The 17,584-nt window shown below is 48.0% G+C and overlaps 1 long non-coding RNA gene across 2 annotated transcripts in view; it reads right to left on the reverse strand.

The window, feature by feature from the left end:
• The window catches only part of LOC135577338 (uncharacterized), a 30,225-nt gene extending 12,977 nt beyond the window's left edge, over nucleotides 1-17,248 (reverse strand). Inside the window, exons 1-4 of one of the 2 annotated variants that reach the window (XR_010469092.1) lie at nucleotides 17,042-17,248; nucleotides 11,542-11,634; nucleotides 11,073-11,111; nucleotides 779-861 (exon numbers count right to left, since the gene is read on the reverse strand). This is a non-coding gene — a long non-coding RNA (uncharacterized LOC135577338). The remainder of the gene's footprint in view (nucleotides 1-778; nucleotides 862-11,072; nucleotides 11,112-11,541; nucleotides 11,635-17,041) is intronic. The other variant, XR_010469093.1, reaches the window with a different exon arrangement.
• Between the last annotated feature and the right edge of the window lie 336 nt (nucleotides 17,249-17,584).

A 17,584-nucleotide genomic window follows, 5' to 3' on the forward strand; every position in this document is an offset into this window, starting at 1 on the left:
AGCAAACTAACAATGGCAGTTGTGGGAAGTGAGAAGTGAGAAGACTGATCTAAAGGTCTGCATGAAGAGTGCACACCCCTGCTTCTCACTTGGATTTCATATCACGGATACTAAAAGGGAAACCTTTGCAAGCCACGTGCTGGCACCTCTGCCCCTGGTACCAAAGAAAAACACCCTGGGAGCCATAACAGCCCCTCTCCATCCCACTGGTTCGCCGCCGGCCAGGAGGAGTAGGAGAGCTCCCGGTAGCAGAGACGTTCGGGTCGATGGCTGCGCAGAGTCTTTCCTAGTGGACCCTGCTCTGCACTGAGCTCTGGTACAAGACTACAAAATGAGCTTGGTCCCCTGCTGTTTTTTCTGGAAATCATAAGTTGACTGGCTGTTTGATTGGTTGATATTTTTTGCAAGATATTGGCTCTCAAAGCTTAATTTTAGCAGCTAGGGAAATGAGGTGGTGTATCTTATTATGTGTGTTAAACATAACCACAAAAAGCTTTTGTAAGCAATACAGGAATTACCTAAACCACCAGCTCCCAGAAACAGGGAAGGCGCATGACTGAAGGATAGTTTTAAACTACACCTTTCTCTTTTGGTCCTTCCTTTAGTATCCGATGCCAGCTGCTGCATAAAGAGGGTACAACTCGCTGCAGACATTTACCCAGCATGGCACTGTTACCTCCGTGCAATCATCCACTTCATACCCTTTGTATGGCACTAATAGGTACCAAAATTCATGGGTCACTTGCACCCTCCGCTGGAAACAAGTGCCTCTACATACCTAATCCAGAAAAGGTCATCCTGGAAGAGATGTTGAAGGGAAATGGCAAGCAGGCTTTAACTTTCACACTCACTCCATCACTCCTGCAAGCACATGATAGAAAAAGATCATCACAGTGAAGACAAAAAGAGTCGCGCAAATTTAGCAGTCTGGCAGAGAAGCAAGGGAGACAATCTGCTAGATTACCCCCAGATTATCATACAACAGATTTAGTCTGAAACTGAAACACCTCTGATGGCTGGAAGTAATACGGACCCACAGTCCTAAAGATACTTGAAGCCCAGTGGAGATTTTTCTTTTCATTCTAAGCAAAATTTGAGTAAGCATAGCAGGGATGGGGAAACACCTCCTCAGCCATCCAAGTTGTGGTACATATTTCAAATACCAGCAGACATGTGGTTCAGGTCATTCCTCCACTTTTTATCGTGAAGGTGTCCTACAGGCCAGCAGCTGCAGCCTGGAATGGGGCAGTGGAGTCAGGACCCTTGGGCATCAGCAGACCACCGTCTGCAAGTCAACACCTTCATCTCTAACTGCAGTGACGCTGCTGCCATCAATGTGCAAGAGACACACCTAACAAATAATTCTCTGACATATTTATCTATTTCATAATTATAAAAGGAAGCCTCAAAACTGCCACAGGCTTGTTGCTTACTAATCCAGAACTAATGTGACCAATATGAAACTCTGACTTTGTATGTCCACAATACTGTCATTGGAAGAGTAGCACTGTGCATGCAGCAGAGGTTTACCTACTGTATGGAAAAAAATATGTAAATGTGACAATCAAGTCCAATGTAACAACTAAAATAACTTTTAATTGTTTTCCCTTCACTTATATTTTCTGCTTGGCTGACTCTGCTTATGGCTCCTGGAAAGGCCAGCTCATCAGTTTTTGTTGTTAATCAAGAACAGTAATTGTGTAAGTTATAAAGACACAAGATGATTCTTTGCTGAATAGGATAACAACTTCCAGAAAATGCAAAGCAGTTTTTAAAATGTTTTTTTATTAGTAATTTGTAAGACTGCTATCTGAGTAAATAAGAATCCCAAGAGGAGCTGGGAATCCAGTCTCGAGGAAGGATTTGCCCCTGTGTTTCTGGTGTGGCAGACATTGTTTCAGAAGAAGGGGTCTCATGGGGCACTGCCAATTTGGGGCACTGCAGCTAGTCTGGTTCTGCCTCTGTTCAGGATCAGCAAATGCCATGCATCCAGGCAAGAGGGGAGGGGAGGGGAGGGGAGGGGAGGGGAGGGGAGGGGAGGGGAGGGGAGGGGAGGGGAGGGGAGGGGAGGGGAGGGGAGGGGAGGGGAGGGGAGGGGAGGGGAGGGGAGGGGAGGGGAGGGGAGGGGAGGGGAGGGGAGGGGAGGGGAGGGGAGGGGAGGGGAGGGGAGGAGAGGAGAGGAGAGGAGAGGAGAGGAGAGGAGAGGAGAGGAGAGGAGAGGAGAGGAGAGGAGAGGAGAGGAGAGGAGAGGAGAGGAGAGGAGAGGAGAGGAGAGGAGAGGAGAGGAGAGGAGAGGAGAGGAGAGGAGAGGAGAGGAGAGGAGAGGAGAGGAGAGGAGAGGAGAGGAGAGGAGAGGAGAGGAGAGGAGAGGAGAGGAGAGGAGAGGAGAGGAGAGGAGAGGAGAGGAGAGGAGAGGAGAGGAGAGGAGAGGAGAGGAGAGGAGAGGAGAGGAGAGGAGAGGAGAGGAGAGGAGAGGAGAGGAGAGGAGAGGAGAGGAGAGGAGAGGAGAGGAGAGGAGAGGAGAGGAGAGGAGAGGAGAGGAGAGGAGAGGAGAGGAGAGGAGAGGAGAGGAGAGGAGAGGAGAGGAGAGGAGAGGAGAGGAGAGGAGAGGAGAGGAGAGGAGAGGAGAGGAGAGGAGAGGAGAGGAGAGGAGAGGAGAGGAGAGGAGAGGAGAGGAGAGGAGAGGAGAGGAGAGGAGAGGAGAGGAGAGGAGAGGAGAGGAGAGGAGAGGAGAGGAGAGGAGAGGAGAGGAGAGGAGAGGAGAGGAGAGGAGGAGAGGAGAGGAGAGGAGGAGAAGACTCAACTCTGTGGTGCAGCCAAGGAGAGACAAGAACCAATTGCGACCTTATTGTACCAGTTTGTGCTTAAAGCCTTCCTATTGTGATCTCTGGAGGATCTTTGAGCAGAGTAATCCCCACTAAACCACAAAATCAAGCCATCTTCTACTAAGGAGTGCAGATATAAAAAAAAAAATTGCTGAACCAAGTGGGATACGACAGTCTAGCTCGCTCTAAATATCAAGTCTGATTTCATTATTATCAGTGATTTTAATCTGTAACAAAAAACTCTGAGAGAGGAGACAGCTGGATTTTTTTAATATAGCTATTTGGGTACCGCTGTATCCTGAAATCCTTTTGTTGCTTATTTACTGAATTATGAAATGTATTTAAGTGGATGAAGTCTGGTGCAGCCTGCTCAGCAATGCATGAAGAAAAGAGTTGAAGGTGTAAAAAAACGTCAAATATCTTTCTCATATACATTAAACTATTAATAAAGATAAAATGATCTTTATGTTTTTGGTTCATAATATCTCTTTTATGAAAGTAAGAAGCAGTGTTGATTCACAATTTGTTGGTTTCTGTGCTTTGTGTCAAGCAGACACTAAGTTGAGAGGAAAAGGTGGCAGATGGAAAAGTTTCTGCTCTTTGAAGCCTGAGCGTTGCTTCTTCGGGCGTCCCCTTTCCGCTTCGTGGGTGACCTGGCACACAGGACACAGGGTCCAGGGTGAGGACAAGGGAACGTCACGTGATGGAAATTCTCAGAGCCAGAGTGAAGAGGAGCTTGTGATGATGCAGGAGCTGGGTGCACCCTGGCTCTGGTGGTGTTTTTGAGCTTTGGAAAGTGTTGAACAACCTAATTAAATAACATGGAAGAGATTAGTACAATTTCTTCATATCCATTTACAACTTGTAATTAATTAAGATATCCTGAAATATCAATGGGAACTAGGATGCCAAAATTTGCACCCCAGGTCTCATGCCATTCACAAGCACCCTGTATGAGTGGTCTAATTTCTGCAAATCTAAGCACTTGGAATAACTCAAGGAGTGAAGTTTCATTAAGGCAACTAATTAACATCAAGCACAAACCCTGTGCACCTTCTGAATCCAAAATAGAAGCCTCAGTTTAGGAAGGTCTGAGGATGCACTCCAGAATGTCAGGCACAGACCAGGCACATCCCTGAGGGAAGTCTGCAAACCTCTTCAGCTGGATTTGCCCTTGGCACAGCTGCAAGTACTGGGGGAGCAGTAGGAACCATGGTCCAGTCCTTTGTGCCCATCAGTTGCCACCTCTACGAGCCCAGAGAAGCAACAGAGGCGTGGAAGCAGTTGGGATCACAAATGAGGGACTTAGAGGAAGGGAAACCCCATCCGGGGCCCTCCCAGAGCAGCTGCTGGGCAGATCGTCTGTGTCCAGCTGCAGGAGGGATGTGTATGTATTCCTGACGGTATGTATATATATTCCTGGTGTTGGACCTCTGTCCTGCTTGGCAAGAGAAGGAGAAGGATAAAGCACCTGGTGCTGTGTTGGTGTGTGTGCTCTGTGTGTCCGTGTCAATCTGTGTGCCCAGCCACACGCGCATGTGTACATGCTGCCTTCCTGCCCCGCATACTGGCTTGTGAGCCCTGTGCCATATTACACTGAAACAGTGTTTCATACCCAAAATGTGTGACACTCAACAATTGCCTCAGATATGCAGGTGTATAAGATTTGAACCTGAACTATTTGTCTTGCCTGATAGTAAAGCCACACCATGGACAACTTTTTTACTGTTGGCAGCAAGTTGGACCAGCTTGTACATGTGCAGCGCTTTAGGGGAAAAATATTTGGTTTTCCAGGAGATGTACATCGACCCATACAGCCATCGTGCCCTTTCTGCACAGATGCAAACAAATGAGCAAAACTTTGCAACAAGAAGGGGAGGAATGAGGGTCCATCTGTCCACTATAGGCGAGAACTGTGCCCCTGTCCTGCCACTCTGACAGAGCAGGATGTGGGGCCGCAGAGCATCCTGCTTCCGGTGCCCAGGGCTGTGCACAGGACACCGCTCCCTTCTCCCTCACCACAGGATCCAAAACATTTTATTTCAATATTCATCTCTCTGTGTGGCAGACCCTGTGTTTCTGTCCCTAATGCAGTGATTTTCAGAGGTTTCTTTGAAAGGTGATACTCCTCAGAAATACCTGACCTACATTTGTATTAGATTTATCAAATACACTAATACACATGCATAGGAACGTGTGTCTGCTGTGATGCAAGGCAGTCATTTGCCTCTATCCACAATGAGGAAAGGACTTTGCCTACCCCATGAAGAACACACTCCATGAAGAAGTTAGATTGCCTTTTCCAGGTCCTACACTAACGCTGTAATTTCCACATCTTCATGTGCCTTGTGGTGCTGGTATCTCCCTCCCTGCCTGCTGTACAGAACATCAAATACTTGCAGAGTTAAACTTTCATTCACTTATTTTAATTTTAACTTATTAACTAAGCTAAATCAATCATAGACTTAAACCAACAAATGCTATGAGTGACTGCTGGTAGATAGAGGTAGAGGTGACCAAGATAATTTTCTAACCTGTCTGGTCTACACAGAAAAGTTCCAGAAATTCTGTGTTTGCATTTGAAACACTTCCACTGGTTCAATTCATTTTACTCTCTTGTACATGAATGCCTTGCAGGTGAATGGGGGCTGTGGCAGAACAAAAATCTGTCACATTAAACTCCTCATGGAGCTTGGAAAAAGGGTCATCAGTTCACCCTGTTAATCTTGGGTCTAACCAGGGAGGTTTGTCATCCCACTGCTCACCAAACCTCTTCCGTTGCACAACATCAATGGCTTATTTTCAGACTATCAAATCCATTTCTCAGGGAGGTGAAATATGCAATTAGTATCATAGAAACAAGCTTCAGTTCATGATACATCTTAATTAGCTATGTAATTTTATTTATGTTCCATTTGTAAAGTCCAGTCTTGTAACTACTCTTTGAATGTTGAGCGACAGTGCTGGGGGTTTTGTTGTTGTTTGTCAGCTTTTAAGCATAAAGGAAAGAGAAATGTTTGGCGAATGGTGAAGAAAGTTGCCTGAAGGTTAAATGAGGTTTCAGTAGATACGTGCTCCTCCACTTCTCCAATGGCTGTGGATTACATATTGGCTTTTGCACCTCAAATCTAAAAGTGAAACTAACTGAAGATCATGACTAGGTCAAACAGTCATTCTGATGAGAACTGTTCACATTTCATCATTTCTGGTGGGAGCAATTCACATTTCATCTCAGGGAAAAGGGAGGCAATAGACACCAGATTTTATTTGTCCTATGCCCGTCCTGCTTACTGGGCTCAGGATTCCTGTTTAAAGGAAAATCTGTTTCCCAGGATGGGAAATGACTCTTGTTTATCCGCAATCCTCTGGGAAGCAGGATGCTTGAAACACTACTGTTTGGCAAAGAAAATTCTCCTTCCCAGGTGCATTTAATTCTCTAGCAGTTCCTACTTATTCAGAATAATAATCCATTGCTGAACAACTAGTAAATGAACCACTCTTGCTGGAGCATCCCCACCGGTCGTCACGACTTTTTTTGACTGAGTTTGTCAACAGCAACACACTGTCCTCAGCAGACCTCACACACCTTCAAAATGAGATTCTCAAATGCCCCAAATGGGACCCACATAACAGCACATGGTGCTGTAGAGCCCATTTTGCAAAGGCTGAGCAGAGGTGAGCCCTGGGGCAATGCCAAAACCTGGGGAAAATACCATCTTTCAAAGCAGAGGAGGAAAGGCCACACATCCAGGGCAGGTAGTGCCAATGCCACTGGTAGATCAAGCCAAATCACAGTATCACAGTATGTTTGGGATTGGAAGGGACCTCAAAAGATCATCTAGTCCAATCCCCCTGCTGGAGCAGGAACGCCCAGGTGAGGTCGCACAGGAACATGTCCAGGTGGGTTTTGAATGTCTCCAGAGAAGGAGACTCCACAACCTCCCTGGGCAGCCTGGGCCAGGCTCTGTCACCCTCACTGAGAAGAAGTTTCTTCTCAAATTTAAGCGGAACCTCTTGTGTTCCAGCTTGATCCCATTACCCCTTGTCCTATCATTGTTTGCCACCAAGAAGAGCCTGGCTCCATCCTCATGGCACTCACCCTTTATATATTTATAAACATTAATGAGGTCCCCCCTTAGTCTCCTCTTCTCCAAACTAAAGAGACCCAGCTCCCTCAGCCTTTCTTCATAAGGGAGGTGCTCCACTCCCTTAATCATCTTCGTTGCCCTACGCTGGACCCTCTCCAGCAGTTCCCTGTCCTTCTGGAACTGAGGGGCCCAGAACTGGACACAATATTCCAGATGTGGTCTCACCAGGGCGGAGTAGAGGGGAAGGAGGACCTCTCTCGATCTACTAACCACCCTCCTTGTAATACACCCCAGGATGCCATTGGCCTTCCTGGCCACAAGGGCACAGTGCTGGCTCATGGTCATCCTGCTGTCCACCAGGACCCCCAGGTCCCTTTCCCCTACACTGCTCTCTAATATGTAATTTCCCAACCTATACTGGAACCTGGGGTTGTTCCTGCCCAGGTGCAGGACTCTACACTTTCCCTTGTTAAATTTCATCAGGTTATTCCCCGCCCAACTCTCCAGCCTGTCCAGGTCCCGCTGGATGGCAGCACAGCCTTCTGACGTGTCAGCCACCCCTCCCAGCTTAGTGTCATCAGCAAACTTGCTGATAGTACACTCTATTCCCTCGTCCAAATCGTTAATGAATATATTGAATAATATTGGCCCCAGTACTGACCCCTGAGGCACTCCACTAGATACTGGCTTCCAACTAGACTCCGCACCATTGACTACCACTCTCTGGCTTCTCTCCTTATGCCAGTTTGCAACCCACCTCACTACTCTATTGTCTAGACCACACCTCCTCAACTGAGCTGTGAGGATGCTTCCTAATCTCAGCTGAACCTCATGGTCGGCTGAACCCTGCCGGCTCCGGCTCTCGCTGGGCTGGCTCCGATCAGCTGACTGAATGAATCACTGTTTCACAAGAAGAACACAGGAGCACCGCTCATCTCCCTACAATCCAGCTACTCATTAGCTTAGAGAGAAGCAAAAAAGCTTTGTAGAAACTGGGGGATGCAAATTTGAGGAATCATTCATATTCAACAGGCTAAAAAACTTTGCCAGGGTTGTTGGCAGATCACAGAGAACTGGTACATTATAATTCAGCTGCCTTTGTTTTTTTAAAAAAAACAAAACAGTACTCATTGAAGGGAGTCTGCAAGTTATCTTGGGGCTTATTCTCCCACTTTGCAAGGCATGTGTCACATTGCTGTGTTTGTTCGGAGTGGCATTGTATTAGGCTCTAGAAAATGCTCTAATTTCAATGAGTGGCTTTGCAAAATTAGTGAGCATGTAAGGCCTTCTAGAACTACTCACAGTAACTTAATAGCTAATTAATAATTAACTAATGGCTTGTAATTAATTACAATAAGGACAACAATTCAGAGGGCCAGACTGGACCAGGCAAGTGAGTACCAAACCAGCATCAAACCATGACGCCTCTGATCAAAATCCTCAGTTCTCCACTCGATCTGCAAATGCCACTCTCCTGGACTGCAAGCACATCCTGGAAATGCAGCGAAAAACTGAGGTGGGTGGGAGCTCCAAAAGCTTCAAACCTGTCAGGTGGTGGGCAGCAGGACGACTGCCAGAAAATTATCGCCTATCCTGGGGTATTGGCTGGATATGTGCTAGAAAAGCTAATATTTTTTCAGGAGTGTGGTCACTGTAGCCAAGGCTCCCCAGGCACACCTGGGGCTCTGGGAGCCCAGGAACTCGATGATTCCTGATAAACAGGACTGGGGAACAGTCCTCTGCTGGACCTTCCTCAAGAGACCACTAAGTGGACGATGGCACTGTCACCTTGGAGAGTCCACAAGGAGTAATGGGTTCAAACTGGAAAACAAGAGGCTCCACTTAAATTTAAGAAGAAACTTCTTCATGGTGAGGGTAACAGAACACTGGCCCAGGCTGCCCCGGGAGGTTGTGGAGTCTCCTTCTCTGCAGACATTCCAACCCGCCTGGACACCTTCCTGTGTAACCTCATCTGGGTGTTCCTGCTCCGCGGGGGATTGCACTGGATGAGCTTTCCAGGTCCCTTCCAATCCCTGATATTCTGTGATTTCATCGTATTCTGGAGTCACAGGTACCCCAGTGAAGGTGGGCTGCAGAAGAGTCTGACTATGGAACCACCTTATCAAAGCTGTTTTATGGCCAAGCTGCAGAAATCAGGAGATGGATGACTCTGCCCTTGTTCCCTACCCCCTGCTTCCCCATTCCCCCTGACACTTTTGGTTATGGGCTGAGAGGTTGGTTTGCTAGTGGTGACGTGGGTTAGAAACCACAGGAGCTCAGGTGTGTTCACAGGTAGTTGGCTGCAACATGTCTGACCCAGGCGATGCTGCCTCGCATTGGTCATTCTCGTCCATGCATTATGTGATGAAGGGATGAAGTTGCCTGTGACAGCCCAGCCTGGGATCAGAGAGATGCTAGCTGTGCTGCTGGAGGAGCAGCTGGACAGAGAAGCTCTCCACATGGAGGGATCAGCAGGCTGGAGGACCTTAATCAACGTGTTTGCTCTTGCTCCCTGAAAAGTGGAGTCCTGAGCTCTGGGGAGGGCCTGGGCCTGACCAAGCCCACAGGCAGGAGCCTACAGCTGGCCAGGGCTCTCTGTGAGATCCAGCTCATCCAGGAGGCATCCCTGCTGCTGCAGAGCTGTGATTTTCCAAGCTCAGGCAGGGAGAGTAGCCCCCATTATTCACTCCCCTTGCCTGTTCTATCCCCCCATTTCTCTCCTGGCTTTTTCCCAGGAAGAATCCCCCATTGCACTGACCCTGGATCTCCTGCAGAACTCCCTGTGTTACAGGCAGGTCTTGTCTCCTGCCACTGCACCCTCTGAGCTCTGTGGGGGTGGAATGGGACAGGCAAGTCCTTAGGGGGCTTTGCAGAGCCAGGACAGGCGTTCAAGCCTGAGACACACACCAGGATGGGGCCAGGACTTTCCTCTTTGTCCCAGGAATGGGACGGTGTCTGGGTGCTATGCCAACCACTCAGCACCCTGCCTTGTTGCTGACAAAAGAAAATCAGCTGCCTTTGATCCAACCTGCCATGAGGCTTGACACGGACCTGTGAGCTGTTTTCATTAGGGGAAGACACCAGCTGCTGAGGCCCTCAGGAGAGTCCCAGTGCTGCAGAGGAGGGAGGGATAAATGAATTGTGTCACTTTGCAGTGGCTTGGAAAGGGATAACAACATATCACAAGCCGCACCTTGGAGATCTTACTGTGCAAATTGAGGAAGAGACGAGAGATTAATAGAATGAACCATAGTGATGCCAGTGATCACATCCAAAACCAAAGCTGCCAGTACATTTCTTGCAAGAGAGACACCACTATAATTGGAATTCTAGAGACAAACAGCACACCCATCTCTCACTCCAGGGAATTTAGGCAGCTTCCATTTAGGGAAGTTTTAATATTTGCCCAATACATGTTTAAGTGCTTCCAAAACAACTAAAACAGGGAAAATAACCTGAAGAATTTCCTGATTTTTAATGCTTCATCCTGCTCTGGTGTGAACAGGAGCATCGAATGACCTTCCCCCAGAGCAGAATTTTTAAATTCCACTTAGCTCTATCAGGGAGCAGTAAGAAAATATCAAGGCACATATTGGTAAAGTCTGCAGATATCACAGTTTAGTGAAGTGTTGGGGTTGGCCGGACACCTGAATCCACGAAGTGTGCTTGTTTGACTTGAACAACACATCTCTCACAAGATGAAACGCAAGCATGCAATGATGTCAGATTCTAGGAAGGAGACACACTGTGACAGATGCACTCAAACCCCTCCCTCCTCAGCCAAACCAGCAGCAGTTTGGTCCAGGTTCCAGAGGAGGTAGTGCAACACACACGTTAATGGGAAGGACTGACAGAGAAAAGGATGTAGGGAGAGTCAGGGTGCAAAACCAACTGACCAAGAGGTTCCAGGGCCCAGCTGTGGTAGACAGAAGGACCAGAGAGTAAGGATGGCAGGACAGACAGGAACACTGTTCCTGAGGTACTGCAGCAAAGTGAGGTACCTCTGAGTCAGAAAAAGATGTCAACAAACTGGGCATGGCTCAAGGGAAGTCTTCTAGAACAATTCAGTGCCTGGAAACCTTACTTGTATTGAGAGACTGAAGAAGGAGCCTTTGGTTGGTCCAGGTTAAAGGGTCAGTAAAACGGTGGCTTGACCTACCTGGTCTACAGACGAAAGCTCTGAGGATAAGATTCTGGTCTGGCAGAAGAAAGGTCAAGAATTGAGTCAGAAAATTGCAGAACATAGCATGCATATTTAAATTAGGGAGATAGCAGAGCACTGGACCGCTTTTCTCTGCAGTAAAATGGGTTTGTCGCTACCTCTAGATGTATTTCCAAAAGATTAACTCTGTGTCAGTCTAGGACTTGCTGGTAGACGGTGATGGTGTCAAAGTTCTGTTCCCCACATCTGGCTCTACACGTTGGCCTTTAACAAGAGTGTAATGATCTGTGAAGGTTTGTGGGTGGAGGGCACACAACATCACTTTTACTCCTGGATCACAAGTGGTAGAACACACTTTTCTTGGAATGTTGGTATGCTTTTACTTTTACAGCACAAAACAAACAAACAACAAACATTGTGGGCAGAAGCCTTTAAAACAGAGGCTGGAAGGGCTGATTTAACTCACCGCATTGCTCTGCCTCAGCACCTCAGATGGCTTCCACTGAGGGGAATGGGATTGTGCTGGGAAGGTCCAGGTTCAGAATCCTGGCATACCTGGCTGGAAAAGAAAGATCTCCGGCCACTGCTGTGGAGAGGGCTGGCTGTGCACAGACCTTGGACCCCTGGACACCTGTGTAATTGCCTTAAACATCTTCTTTGGGTCAACAAATCCCTACCAACTATTTTCTAAAAAGGGGTGTACGCAGGTGACAAACTGCTTACAATAGAAATAATGTGAATATTAAGTTAATCAAAGCACTCACATTTGAAGGAATTAAAAGAGGGGAGGGAAAAAAAAACCAGCTTGTAACAAGCAATCCATGTCACTTTTTTCCCTCCTGTGTACTCTTGCTCTGTCCCATTTGTCTAGCAGTAATCTACATTTCAAATGATTACATGGGAAGCTGAAGTGGTAGTGACAGGGATAAACGAAGCTTGTTAAACTAATAGCTGCACTAATGCCCAAATATGTGAACTTCCAGAGTCAGGCAGCATCCAAGGCTGCTGGAGCTGTCAGCCCCGCTCCCCCTGGGCGCGTCCGCCAGCCGCTGCCACATGATGAATGGCCCTGTCGAGTAAATTCATCCGGGGCCCAATTAAATAGGCAGAAATGAACTAGAGCCGTCAACCAGGGAGAGAGAGAGGGAGAGGGAGCTAGAGACGGAGGAAGAAAGAGAGAAGATTTAGAAAAAAAAAAAAAAAAAAAGGGTGGGAGGAGGGGAGAAATATTCCTCAGAAAGTCAAGGAAGCTCTGGCGCAGTGAAGTCATTCTGTCAGAAAATGGCCATTTAATGCTTTGCCGAGCCCACGACAGATAAGTCATCTGAGGAAGCTTTAGTGGAGTCCCAGGGCATTTCATTTATTAATTATCAGCTCTGAGCAGGGATTGCAGCCTGCATCTCCCTTTTCCCCATCCCTTTTTCTCCACCAGGCGCTGTCAGCCCTGCCTCCTCCTGTCAGGTGGGACAGCGGCCACCACAGTGGGCAAGTCGAGCACATGGCGGCAGGGACAGCAGGAGAAGAAGCTGCGAGTTCTTCACGCACCCTCCTTCACCTTCCTCAGAAAATCCCGGCCCTGGTGCTTCGCCCCAGCCCAGTCCGCCTCCTTGCCCCAAAGCCCCTGTCTCCCTTGGAGGAAGTGGTTGGGCCCCACACAACCATCCATCCTGCCCCATCATGTTTCCTCCTGACCCCCATTTCCCTCCCTCATGATCAGCCAGCTTGACCACCTTGGGACTTCAGAGGAACCAAAAACCATGCAGTGGATGCCCCCAAAACCAGCCAACCAGCACTGATTTCTCCTCTCCCTTGCCAGCTGATGCCTCAGGCAGCTCTAGCCACCCAGCCAGGCTCAGGCAAGTGCTGGGAGGGAGCTGGCATCCCTGATGGACTCCCCGGTGCATTCTCTGAAGCCAGAGCTCTTCCTTTCATCCTGTCCTCCACACAGACATTGCCAGGCACATCTCAAGGAAAACCTGGCATTGTTTTTGGTGAAGCTGCTATGGTGTGAGTTCTTGCCTAAGCACCAGACTGTTACGCAGCACAGCTGCATTCTCATCACAAAGCACTTGCCCCATCTCTCCTTTTCCCCCATTCTTGTAATAATTTCCAGAAATAACAGAGTAGTTATGCTGGGGGGGAGACACCACATGATGTTCAGCTAAAGCATCTGCAGTAATGTAAGAGCTCTTCTCCAGCCCATTCAGTGATGTTTTCCTCTCAAGAAGCTGAGGAAAGCTGTTGCAGTTCACAGTGTTCATAAGCACTGAGATACATGGAGGGTGCACAGCGCAATGAGGTGGTGCTGGAGCGGGGCTGACAGCCCTTGTGGGCTTTTGTGTCCCCCCTGCTCACTACTGGCACTGGTCTGGGAGCCATGGGAGCTGCAGGGGCCATGGCCAAGGCACAGGAACCCTTCAGCCATGTGGAGGAACACAGCTCAGTGCTCGGTTCAGTCCTGGTTCTGCTTTATTCAGCATTTCCCTTGTCCAGGGCTGACCTTCATAGCACTGGGATCTTTGCTTACCTCTGCCAGGGCTCCCTGGTCCTGCAGACACAAGCCGAGAGCATCAGCCAGCCTTCCCTTCCCTTCCCTTCCCTTCCCTTCCCTTCCCTTCCCTTCCCTTCCCTTCCCTTCCCTTCCCTTCCCTTCCCTTCCCTTCCCTTCCCTTCCCTTCCCTTCCCTTCCCTTCCCTTCCCTTCCCTTCCCTTCCCTTCCCTTCCCTTCCCTTCCCTTCCCTTCCCTTCCCTTCCCTTCCCTTCCCTTCCCTTCCCTTCCCTTCCCTTCCCTTCCCTTCCCTTCCCTTCCCTTCCCTTCCCTTCCCTTCCCTTCCCTTCCCTTCCCTTCCCTTCCCTCCCTTCCCCTCCCTTCCCCTCCCTTCCCCTCCCTTCCCCTCCCTTCCCCTCCCTTCCCCTCCCTTCCCCTCCCTTCCCCTCCCTTCCCTTCCCTTCCCTTCCCTTCCCTTCCCTTCCCTTCCCTTCCCTTCCCTTCCCTTCCCTTCCCTTCCCTTCCCTTCCCTTCCCTTCCCTTCCCTTCCCTTCCCTTCCCTTCCCTTCCCTTCCCTTCCCTTCCCTTCCCTTCCCTTCCCTTCCCTTCCCTTCCCTTCCCTTCCCTTCCCTTCCCTTCCCTTCCCTTCCCTTCCCTTCCCTTCCCTTCCCTTCCCTTCCCTTCCCTTCCCTTCCCTTCCCTTCCCTTCCCTTCCCTTCCCTTCCCTTCCCTTCCCTTCCCTTCCCTTCCCTTCCCTTCCCTTCCCTTCCCTTCCCTTCCCTTCCCTTCCCTTCCCTTCCCTTCCCTTCCCTTCCCTTCCCTTCCCTTCCCTTCCCTTCCCTTCCCTTCCCTTCCCTTCCCTTCCCTTCCCTTCCCTTCCCTTCCCTTCCCTTCCCTTCCCTTCCCTTCCCTTCCCTTCCCTTCCCTTCCCTTCCCTTCCCCTGCAGAGCATTTTTCCTCTGTGTGGCAACACGTAAGCTCCTTCCAAAGTAGAGGCTGATATCACTGGCATATTACAATTTGCTCCATCTATCAGAGTATTCATTTATCTGGCTGTTCTGTGTGCCTCACAGACACCTCCAGAGCTGAATCTCTGACATACACAATGCCAGTTTAACATTTTACTGCCTGGCATGGTACTGTGCATGCTCCAGGGCTCTGTGGAGGAAACAAACTGGTCTGACAGTTTGTTCTTGCTTCTGGCTTTCTGCTTGTAACTTGTAATAGTGCATCTCCTCTGAACTTCATGGTAAATTTTCTGAACATTTTGTGAGATGTGTTTTCAAATACTCCTGGAAAGCCTATACAAATAGTAACAAGTCATTATTCTTTCTACAGTTATGTTAGTGATACTTCTCCATTTATCAGGTATTCTCCACTGAAATGCCTCTGCATTTCCTCTCCGTGTCTCCTGTTTTCTATGTATTTGGCTCTCCAGCTTGAAATGGCTAATGTTTTTTTCTGCAGAGGTTGCCTTGGAATGTACTTCCCAGTGCCCTTAATCAGAGGTTCCATTGGCTCTGCCGTGCTCTCCCAGCACAGCAGCCAGTGTTAACAATTGAATGGGCAATGGCATTGACGTAACTCAGCTGCCAGGAGGTCCACCAGAAATTCAGGTGTTTTGTCCATACTAGAAACCCACCTCCTGCCTCATGGTCATGCACAGTGGATGGCACATCCCACGCTGGGATAATACATGGGCGACAGCGTGAGGGTCAATCATAGTGACAGCATTTGTTACCAGAGCACTGTGCTCTGTTGCTGGAGCACAACAGGATCATTCTCTGTGGCACCCAGTGCCTGGAGGATAGCTAGAAGAATAATTAAAAAGGAAGCTTTGTTTGTACTAAAATGACAGATCTTTTTTTCACAGGGCAAAGATTTTTCTTATCAAAAATCTATTCACTAAAATGCTAATGATAGTCAGTGATTAGAAACTGCTGCTCAAGTTTTGAAAGTTCCCAGTAGGTTTCATAGACACGGCGTGTAGCTTGTCAGTTCAAGAAATGCTTTCAACAAATCAAACTTCAGGGTATGCATTTTTTAAAAAAATTCATTTTCTTAATGCTTCACTGTGCTAAAGCCAGTAGGGACTTCCAAGTTAAGTGACAAATACCACATTATTATTTGCAAAGTCAGTTCTGATAGGAGTCTCTCATGGCAAAGTGTTCTCAGATAGGCATAGAGGAATCACTAGAAAATGTGTTTAACTCTTATCTTAATTAAAAAGAATGATTGTTTTATTAAAATGAATTATTAACTTTTTATTTATTAGTGTTGGAGAAATTCTTTGCCAAGAAGATGAATGTGTTCCAAGAAGAAACACAGATCTTCAAGAAATGGAGGGCTCAGCTTTCAGTAGGTGTCAAGCAAACAAATTTGCAGGCAAAACTGCAGCACAAAGCTCTGCTAAGGATGAGTTCCCAGACTAGCCTCTCCAGCTTTGTGAGCCCAGCCTGCATGAGAAAACTAGTATCACCAAGTGGCTCCCCATCATTGCTCACCAACGAAAGGCAGAAAACACCACTCATACATTTAAATCTAACTAGACGACAGGAGGACAAACTGCTGCAGGAGGTGAGTGGTGGTCAGCTGGTGAGCAGCGGGAAATCATCTCCTGGGTGCACCACAAGTCCTCCTTTCTGCACAGGGCTTGCAGATTAGTGAACACTGGCCAACTCTGGACAGAGACTGACATATGAAAATAGTGAATTAGCTGTTCTGATGCCTTTTAAGTTTCTCAACACTGAACCAGCTCCTCCACTGAATTAAACAAGGGCAAGGGTTTAAAATCACAGGGAAACAAAGGGTGTGTGGCTACTCTGCTGATCAAGGAAGAACAAACCTAATGTATTTTGTGAGAAAGGGATTATATTGCTTATTAAATGTCCCAGATTTTGTTCAAGTACAGACTATTGTAGAAATTATACAGTTAGTGGTGAGCTGTGGCCAGAAGGCTTTATCTGCCAGGTTAAAACGGTAATGAGAATAAGCAGATAGTTAGGTGACAAGATAGTATGTCTGGAGGTGGATGTATATGTGTGTACATACATACCTCTGCAGGTGAACCCACCCCACGGGTTGTGGAGGTCCAGTCCTCTCTGAGATTCCCCCAGAAGGTGAGTTCTCACCTCAAGTTGCAACCTCCACCCCTCTGCTGGCCCCTGGATGGGCAGGTCCTCACCCACCACGTAGCACCCTGCCCTCTGCACACCCCACAGCGCCCATCTCTCCTCCCAGGGCAGACAAGTGTCTCCCTGGTGCGAGGCTTTACACCACAGGGTAATCAGCTGTCTGATGTCTGAGTGGGAGGACAATCCATCATTTTCAGTGTCCCACTTGTCCCTGGGGACTGGAGGGGAGAGGAGTATCAGCACAAAACCCTTCCTGTACAGACAGTCTGACTGAACAGTTGATGTCCCTTAAAGAAAAGGAAAAAAAATAAAGAGACTGAAAAGCCTTTCCCTGCCATCCTTACCTTGCAAGAGTCCTTATGAGATAAGATGACCTCTGAAATTGAGACTCCTGTTTGAGATCAAGAGAAAAGTCCAAAACCATGAAGAACGCATGATGCATAACCACGGGCGGGGTCAAGGGCACCCTGCAAAGCCAGCTGGCTGGACCACTTTTTGCATCTGCCCACCTCTGCTCTGCATCAGCACAGCCCTACCCGCCCCAATGCAGCCTCTGCTCTCCGTACCCGGAGAAACAAAGGGAAGCTGCACGATGGCAACGCCTGAAATAGAATCAAAGGCTGAAGAGAGGGACAGACTGGTTATAGCCAGTGGTCTGTCTGATCCAATATCCTCTGGTAACAGTCAGCAAAGGGGCTTTCTAACACTTAGACAGATTTTCTGGGTTAGTCAAAATCCTTAGCTCAAACAAATTAAAGATGCAACATTACAGATCAAGTGAAAAATAACAATAATGATTTTATTTTTTGTAAATATTAAAATACTTAATGAAAAAAAATTGTTTTTGCAGGAAGGACTGTAGAACACTTTATCAATAAGCCTTTCCG

The sequence above is a fragment of the Columba livia genome, chromosome Z (genome assembly GCF_036013475.1).
Source record: "Columba livia isolate bColLiv1 breed racing homer chromosome Z, bColLiv1.pat.W.v2, whole genome shotgun sequence".
Taxonomy (NCBI): Eukaryota; Metazoa; Chordata; class Aves; order Columbiformes; family Columbidae; genus Columba; species Columba livia.